The following is a 9,231-nucleotide window of genomic DNA, read 5'->3' on the forward strand; positions in this document are numbered from 1 at the left end:
CAAATACATTCTGGGCTGCGAATGAGTGACGGATGGCAGGAAGGCACCTTGTGGCCCACAGCCAGGAGACGCTGCTCCCCTAACGCTCCCCTCTCCAAGCTGGGGAAACCGTCCCTCAGCATCCCTCCAAGCAGGTTACAAGGTGCCCTGGTGCCTCCAGAGAGGAAGGACCGAGGTTAGAGCTGGGAGCTGGTCAGGGGCTGGGGTCTGGGGCCTGGCTGGAGAAATGAGAGTGGGAAGGAGGCCGTGCAGCTGGGGTGACAGGGCCTGGGTTGATGCCTGGGTCTCAACCAGGAAGAAGTGGGTGTTTCTGTGTGAGCATAAGAGAGCACTAGGTGGGATTTCAAGGCACTCATGCTCGGGGGTAACCCGGCCCCTGCCAAGGCCCAGGGTGGGGGTGTCCAAGAGCCAGGCCTAGAGGACTCAGCCTGCAGACCAGTAACCATAGCAAGGCTCTGGTGCGCCACGCTGGCTTTTCGTTCTGGCTTAGGCTTCAGGGACTCTCCCGAGGGCTGATTTGTGCTTAACTGGGGGTCAGAATACAGGGCAAGGGTCTGGCCACCTGGAGGGAGAAGAGATGGGCTCTTGCGGCCGACCGGGCTTCTGCTGCTCTCCCCTTCAGCAGGGCAGGCCTCCAGCCACCCCTCGCTCCACAGCTCCAGCCTGGGACCACATCTAAAGTTGCAGGCACTGGTTGTTCCTAGAAGGCCTGGGGCTCGGGACACCTCTTCCTCTCCTGAGGATCCCAAGGCCTGTTTGCCCTGGGGCCCCCACCCCCACTTACCCTCAGGGGCCAGGAAACTCTGAGCACAGGGTCACTTCACTCTGAGGCCAGCCTGCACTGTGACCACTCCAGGTACAAGGCATGAAAACCTACCCATTGGGAGCTTGGTGGCCTCAGCCTCTTAGCCCTACCTGCTGTGGTGGCCCCTGGCCAGGTCCTTCGGGGTTTGTGGTCCAACCCCGTCGGGGAGACGGATGGGTGGGGAATGGTGGGAGCCCAGGCAGGGAGGCAGAGGGGCGGTAGGAAGGCCCCTGACAGCAGGACAAATGCTTGTAATTTTATAACCAATCGCAGTGTGTCCATGGGGGGCCATTTGTGCCTCCACTCAGGACCAATCAGCCTGACAGAGCTATGAGTCCGCCTGAGTGAATGTGAGCAGCTCCCCCCACTACTTACTGCAATCTCATTACCCAGCCAACCCAAGACTGGCCAGAGCTGTGGGGCTGTAGGGAAGGGGGAGCCACCCAAGCCGAGCAGAGCCAGGCCAGAGCCAGGGTGGGCCTGGGGCCAAGAGGGCAAGGTGGGTGGGCCTTGGAGACCCAGCAGCTCAGAGGAAGGGAGAGGAAGGAGTCGGAGTCTCAGGAAACAACAAACAGTAAACACTGACTGGGTGCAGAGCATTTAGGATCCAGAGAGGGCCTAAGCCCCTGCCCTCAAGGGGCTTGCAATCTCCTCAGGGCAGATGGAAGATTACAGATAGATGGGCCCTAGGGAAAGGGGGGCTGAAGATAGAAGTGTTCAAAGTACAAAAAGGAGGCTGAAGGCAATGATAGGGGCAGAGTTCTAGAGCCAGGCTGGCACTGGGCAAGGGGGCTGGAAGGCAAGAGTAGAGAGGGAAGAGGAACCAGAGACAGCTCGGGAGTACATGTAGAGCTGGGGCAGAGAGAGAAATGCCCACTAATGGGAGGGAGAAGGGGGCAGCCAGGGGAGGGTTGGGCTGGCCAGTGGTGGATATTAAAGAATGGCCTTGCTGGATCTGGGTATCTGGCTCTGGGGATGGCTATGTGCCCATTAGTCTCTCTAATTGTCAAAAATCTAATTTAGTGTCTGGAGCCTGGGCCGGCCTCGGGTTAAGTGGAGGGAGGCAGGCCTAGTCATAAATCTGCCCTCACAGCCCGGGCTGGTGCTAATTCTGCAGTTAACTGAGGGGTGAGGTGGGCACAAGATGGGAGAGGCAGGGCTCTGGAGAGGGGGTGTCCCTGCATGCCAGCCCCCATGTGCTAGGTCATAGCCAGGCTCTCCTGTTCTGCAGGGGGCTCATCAGACCGTCCAGGGGAAGTGCCTCACATTCGACGTGAGCTCAGGGCCAGGAGTCTCTCAAGGGTCAGCATGGCTGGGACTGTAAAACTGTCAGCCCCCTCTCCTCCTGGACCCATTCAGGCTCTACGTGGGCTGTGCTCTTGGAAAACGACCAGGGACTGTCCCTCACGGGTGTTAAGGGCACATTTCCTCCATGAAATCATGAGTGTTTGTTGAGGAAAGGGGCATGGGGATTCACAAGTGAATGTGAACAAGTGAACAAGTGACTGGTCATCCAGTGACTGCTAGGGATGGCCCCGATGATGAGGACCAGGTGACATTCACCTGAGCTGCTTGGGAAGTCACGCTCCATTCCTTAGTGGGGACAGCACACTCCCCATTGGGCTGCCCAGCCTCTCCTTCCCTGGGCCCAGGCTCAGGAGGTGTCTGGGGGCCTGGCCAGTCCCTGAGGATCGCACACAGCCTGAGGTGGTGCTGGTGATGGTGGGCACTCCAGCCCGGGTTTGGTAATGACCTTGCTCCCCTCAGAGTTGCTAATTGAAAGCAAGGGGTGTAGTAGGCGCAGCAGGAGAGGGTGGGGACGGAGAAGGTTCCCTGAGAGGCTGTTTCCATGGGGGGAGGAAAACAATTTCTCCTGGCTTCAGCTCCGTCTCACCAGGCACCCACTTGGCCTCTCCTGCTGCTAACAAAGTGCCTTTAATTAGCAGCCTAATAAAACGCTCTTAATTGGCAAGAGCCAATCAGGAAGAAGAGAGGTCTCCTCCCTTTAGTCACTGCTGATGGTGGCACAGCTCTAGGTTGAAAGTGGGGAGGGATTCCTGGCCCCGCCGGGCAGTAGGAAACCACGGCTATAGGGCTGAGTCTTCGCAGGGCAGGCGCTTGACCCCACCCTCCCTGGGGAAGACATCTGACACGGTGTGAGGGTGAGGTCCACAAATCCTTAGGCTCAGCCTCTGCTCAGGAGCCCAGCTGATGAGGAACATTAACTGAGCAGATACCAGTGGCCCCAGAGTGGTTCCTCTGACGCCTCCCTCCCTTCCTTTTCTCTCTTGGGTGCTGCCTGCCCTTAGTTGTTAGGGAGGATTCCTCAGTGTAGTTTTGGTCAATGTGGGTCCCTTTTCTTGCTCCTCAGTTTCCTCATCTGCCAAGGGTTGTCAGTCCAGACAATGAGACTACAAGGCTGATGGAGGCCAGAGAGCCTTGGTCATGTGGAAGGGTTATTAATACAAAAAGCTCATAGATCTAAAAGAAGGATGGGTCAATTTTGACAAGGATCCTGTTTGTGACACTAGAGAGGGGAGGCGAACAGGGCCAATGGGGAGAGAGAGTCCCATTCGGCCACTGCCTGCAACCTTGTACCTCCCTAGGTTTGGGTGAAGGAGGGAATGGGGATTTCACTCAGGAACTGCAATGTCATACCCCAGATAGTCAAGGGTGCCTTCATTCTTACAGCTTGTAAGAGTCCTTCTGGAAACTACTCCCAGATGTGAGCTTGCTTGCCTATAAACTGATCAAATGGGATGTAGGGGAAACTCAAGTCTTTTCACCGCTGAAGGGCTGAGAAAAATGTAAATTCTGCATTCAGGTTGGGCTGTGGTTGGCTAGACCAATTCACAGATGAGACATGACTTTGGCTTCAATTTAACTCAACATGGAACAGTAGGTGTATGCTGGCACTACACACTCACCCACAGTGTCCAGTCCTGCTTTCTCTCATCTTGTTTTCTCATGGCAGATTATCTGCAAAGGTATCCTATCTGTGCACTCCCTCAGTCTGTATACTGAAAAGTGTACTGTCCTTTTTGATGTTGGGGCAAGGAGACAAGACACTTAGAAAATTCACTTTAATCTTATATTTGTAATTTAAGTTACTTTTTTTCTGAACAGTTAAAAAAAACCAAAACACACTCTATTACCATGATCCTAGGTTGTGAACATATTGGTACATTGACTACAACATCACCATAACATAATCACAAAAGTCAAAGCAGTCAGTACTTAAGAGTCTAGAGAACAAAGAACTGAACCAGCTGAAAGCTCTCGGGGAAGCTCACATGTGTTGCTAGGCCTGTCCCATTGCTAGAGTGCACTGGCCATCCCTCAGATCTGTCTGGGTTGGCCTGAGTGGTCACCGCTTTGAGAAAGCTGTTAGTTTCCTTGGTGCCCAGAGGGCTAACATCCTAGTTGGCCTTTTCCTTCAGTGTCCAAGAAGGGGAAGGGTTAGGAGAGGAGGTAACACTTTAAAACACTTACTGCACTGATCCTTAATAAAATACACACACATCCAATCAGGAGCTAAGCACGCCAGCTGTGCTGGTTGGAAAGCACATATTTTTGATGTCATCTGCCTCCAGGACATTTTAGATCATAGGTACTCTACTTCCAACAGAAGGGGTTTCTAAAGATCAATGCATTAAGTTCCACCTGAAACCAGGCAGCCATCATCATGCTCTTTTGATTTCTCTCTTCAGCTCAAAGGATTCTGACACCACAGATGAGCTACAGGTAAAGAAGTGAAACTCAGTTTTATTCCCCTAAGAGATGGCTCTCTTTCCAACACTAGGTTGACACTGTGGTTAAAGGAGGTCTGGTCTGTTGGTGATCAGCTGTGTGGAGGAAGACCAGGGAGGCTGCACCCTAAGCCTCAGGGCTGCACTAATCTGGGTTGGACTGCTCTGCTTCAGGCTGGAGGGTGCAGGCAAAAGGGAGATGCTGAGAAGGTCAACAGTACCAAGGTATCTAATCCAATTATAGGAAAGAAAAAAAATTGCCCTGATTATTTCCAGTATTCCCCACCCCTCCCACCTTTGTTTCCCCACACAATCAAGTGCTAAGTAAGGAGTAGACCAACTACAGCTGTTCAGACCAATGGTACCAGCAGTCGGCAAGAGTGCATTTTTTTCCTCTGTAGCTTTAGACTGTACAGAAGAAAAATAAAAAAGGATTGTTCTTACTCAAGCAGAAAAACAAGAATGATGTAGGGGTCTCACAGTCTTTTCTAGTTCGGAAACAAGTTATGAGGGCCAGACTTTATTACCTGTCAATAGAGATCCAAGAGTCCCTGTCTCTGAAGTTAGGAGACACCAGAAAGAATTTTGCCAAGGGACATGTACAAACGGCTTTCCATCCATGATTCACATCCTTTCAAATTGCACACAAAGTTAAAGGATGTTCTCAGCAGTGAAATACACACACGTGCAGCAAGGCATGTTGGTCTTGTCCAAGTAGCCCCAGTGTGCACCAAAAGGTCACGTGTCTGTACCTCTTCCTCTGCCTTCGAAGGGGTTTCAGCCTGTCTTTAAAAAAGGTTTCCTTTAGGCCCTACATTGGAAAGTAAATTTTAGTGAGAAGAGACTAATCTACCATGGGGACACCTTCAGCTCTGTTTCTATCACTCCTTGGAATGTGCTGAGACTTTGTCTCTCTTTTTGTTTTAAAAAGGTCAAACTTTACATTTATTCTAGCCCAGCTGGGGATTAGTGATAATTAATTCCCATTGAAATCATGCAGAGATGGTAACTGGGGTTTACCTTCTCTGGAAATGAACTTTTACTTACCTGATTATTTCTTCTACAATGAACTGGTAAATGACCCCCAGAGCTGAGAAATGTGAACGATTCAAGTTTTTCAGATCACTTAACTTCATTCCCATCTCCATCAGCAGCAGAGAGGACAACTTGGAGAATATCTTCAACTGGGGGAATGGCTCCACATCTGTAGGGTTCGACCTGATCTCCTTTGTGATGTACTGGACATGTTTCAAAACAGTCTTAGAAACAATATTCCTTCAACTGAACCTAGATTGGAGAGCAAAACCCTGGGCACCAATAAACATTCAACAGCTTCCACTTTGTAATAGCAGCATATGACAGAAGGGCTGGTAAAATTATGGCTATTGGACAATATTTTGAGAAAGCTTGAAACCCATGCCTTTTAAATGTCTGACCTGTGTGTTTTTCAGGGCTGACAGCCCTCTATCTTCATCTATAGCAAAATCCTTACCCAATCAAAAAGCCATTAATAGTCAACACAATAGATGACGAACCCTGATAGTGGCCAAGTAGAAAACATTTCTCTGTAGCATTTGGGTAGCTGGGAAGGGAATTACAGTGTGAAAATATTTCCTAGGCTACGATGTATCATTATACTGGAAATATTTTCTGAATATAACCTTGAACCAAAAGCTTAAAAATACTCATAAAGCAGGAAAGGAGAATGCATATGCATAAACTGACTCTCAAATATGTAGTCACAACATCCAGTCTGGGTACACCTTGAGAAGAGGATACCTTCTTGCCTGGGGAGACCAGCTGGGTGCACATGAATAGTATTCTGTGTGCTCCCAGGTTGGTGTGGCACAGGTGCCCTCGCACCTGAAGCCCACTAGCTTTGGCAGCTCACCCAGCTACCTTCCGAGTGGCTAGGTTTACCCAACCCTTGCCGAGGTCCAGCCATTTATGCTGTTCACCAATCGCCACAGACATTTTATTGGCTGGGGAGAGTGAAGAGCAAAATAAGGTCAGGAGGAGGAAGAAAAGGCAGTTTTTGTCCCATTTATAAACCCTGTATGCCAAACTTCACCCTGATCCTCTCTCTTGGGCAGCTTTGCCCTTCTGCAAATACTGGGTGTGGGAGGAACAAAAGGAAGGTTCTGCAGTGCAAAGTTGACACGGTGAAATCAATTTTTGAGAGATGATATTTATCTGGCCAAAAAACAAAAACAAAAACAAAAACAAAAAACAAACAAAAACACCAGTGTTTTCTCCTATCTCTCTTAGGCTACCCTGATCACAGTCTTGGCAAAGATACAGGCACCTGGGTACTCACAGGCCCTGATGAGGAAATCGGAGATGGAAACCATTATGCAGAATGCACCAAGCAATTGGCTCTGGCCATTTCAAACCTTTCTGTAGGCTGAGCCTTACCAGTGATTTAAGATGAAGTACAATGCTTTTTATTACACACCTAATTGTTAATGAGAGGAAATGCAATCAGCAACTCCTTTCCACACTCTACATGGAATCAAGGACACTGCTGAGTCCAGAAAAGACGCAGCCATTGATGGAGCCCAGGAAACTTCTTCTCCTGGCCCCCTGCTACCCGCCCCCTGCCCCCCATCCTCCTTTTGGGTATGGGGAAGGAGAGGGAAGAGTTGCAAATATGGTGAGAGTTATCATGTCCGAGAATCCACTGCTGCCACAGGGTCACTTGCAGCAAAGGTCTGAGGCTGAAATCTTCACTGAACAGCATTTAACTCTTCCAAGTGTTGCATTTTCTGGCTGATCTGGCTCATGCTAGAGAAGGACACTCTCTTCATACACTTTCTTCTCAGGTGGAGCAGACGGAGAAGAAAGGTTGAAGGGCAGTAGGCAAGTAGATGGGAAGAGGAACAGAAACAAAGAGAAGGCAGGCAGGAGGCCCAAATCTTCCAGTGTATACATTCTTGTGTTTTCTTTTTCTTGCCCCAGAGGCTACACAAAGGGAGCTCTGTCTCCTCCTAAGCATATTGGGGCTGGGCTGCTCTGGCCAGGTGCTTGGCATTCCTGCAGTTAACAGGGAGACACTGGGTACTGTCTGGCTTGAAGCTGCATCCCCCATCCCCTAGAATTGGGTCTCTCCCAGCAGGCTGTACAGGGAAACTAGTTCTTCTGCTTAATGGCAAAGCAAGAGAGATTCTGGCAAAACACTAAATATATTTATAAGTCATCTTTGTCTGGAACCAATGGGAAAAAACTAGGTGCAGAGGGGAAAGGAGGAGAGGAGGGGAGGTTTAAAAGTTCCAATCATTCACAAAAGATAGAAGATATCTTCTGATAGCAGCACTGAAGCAGTCAGCTGTGCTGAGTAGACCGTCCTGGGCCGACTGCAGACCAACTGTGTCCCAACAGGAGTCTCAAAGCCCTGCTCCTCGGCTAGTCCGGGGAAACTGGGCAGTAGTTTGATTGTTACTGTTGTTGCTTGTCCTGGTATTGGCAGATACGTTAAATACCGCAACTTTAATGGGTCCTGTGTGAAAACAGAGCAAACAGTCATTAGCCCCTTTTTCGATATTTCTTACTTGCTTGAAGAAAAAAGAGCATTCACTTAGCTGCCAATGGGGAAAAGGCTTAGGAGGCCTTCCTAATGCCTGCTCTCTGTCTATGCCATGCAGGAGCTTCTGTCAAAGGTGACCTGGACTGATGGAGAAGTTATATTAAAGGCAGGGCTTACTGACATGCTCAGGGCTGTGGTGTTCAAACAGAGTGACTCTGATGTCTTTAGGCTGAGAGTGACCATGGTTGGCATAGCTTTCACCTGCCCTGTAGAATGGCAGGGCAGGGGTTGGGGATGGTCTGTGGGCCCTGCCTTTGAGTGGCCATGAGCATGGTGGTACCACTAACAGAAGTGGGGGAATCAAGGAAAGCTGGCCCAGCTGTGTGGCTGGAGGGTACCAGCTGTGTAAAGGAGGGGACAGTGTAGTTGAGGATGTGAGTACTAGAAGTGCTCTTGCTATCTTCAAGGACAGCTGTGTGGATAGCAGCTGGAAATATGGCCTGGAGATTAAAGCAGAGGCTTGGACTGGAGACAGAAATTTGAGTCTTCTACATTGAGATGAGATCTGAAGCTTTGGGAAGAGAGAAGGCAGCCTAAGAAGGAATTTAGATAAGGAAGAAAGACAGGCCGGGCATGGTGGCTCACACCTGTAATCCCAATACTTTGGGAGGCCAAGGGAGGTGGATCACTTGAGCTCAGGAGTTCGAGACCAGCCTGGGCAACATGGTGAAACCCCATCTCTACAAAAAAAATACAAACAATTAGCTGGGTATGGTGTTGTGTGCCTGTGGTACTCAGGAGGCTGAGGAAGGAAAATCACTTGAGCCTGGGAGGTAGAGGTTGCAGTGAGCTGACATTGTGCCACTGCACTCCAGCTTGGGTGACAGGAGCGAAGTCCTATCTCAAGAACTAAAATAAAATAGGCTGGGCGCGGTGGCTTGGCCTTGAGAGGCCGAGGCAGGTGAATCATGAGGTCAGGAGATCGAGACCATCCTGGCTAACATGGTGGAACCCCATCTCTACTAAAAATACAAAAAATTAGCCAAACAATTAGCTGGGCGAGATGGTGGGCGCCTGTAGTCCCAGCTACTCGGGAGGCTGAGGCAGGAGAATGGTGTGAACCCAGGTGGCGGAGCTTGCAGTGAGCTGAGATC

The 9,231-nt window shown here is 50.0% G+C and overlaps 1 protein-coding gene across 1 annotated transcript in view; it reads right to left on the reverse strand.

Moving 5' to 3' along the window:
• Positions 1-3,874: 3,874 nt before the first annotated feature.
• The window catches only part of BTRC (beta-transducin repeat containing E3 ubiquitin protein ligase), a 215,670-nt gene continuing 210,313 nt past the window's right edge, over positions 3,875-9,231 (reverse strand). Inside the window, exon 14 of the mRNA XM_011935582.1 lies at positions 3,875-8,050. The gene's annotated coding sequence lies outside the window, so the exon portion shown is untranslated. The remainder of the gene's footprint in view (positions 8,051-9,231) is intronic.

Source organism: Colobus angolensis, unplaced genomic scaffold (assembly GCF_000951035.1).
Source record: "Colobus angolensis palliatus isolate OR3802 unplaced genomic scaffold, Cang.pa_1.0 Scaffold144, whole genome shotgun sequence".
In the NCBI taxonomy this organism is placed as follows: domain Eukaryota; kingdom Metazoa; phylum Chordata; class Mammalia; order Primates; family Cercopithecidae; genus Colobus; species Colobus angolensis.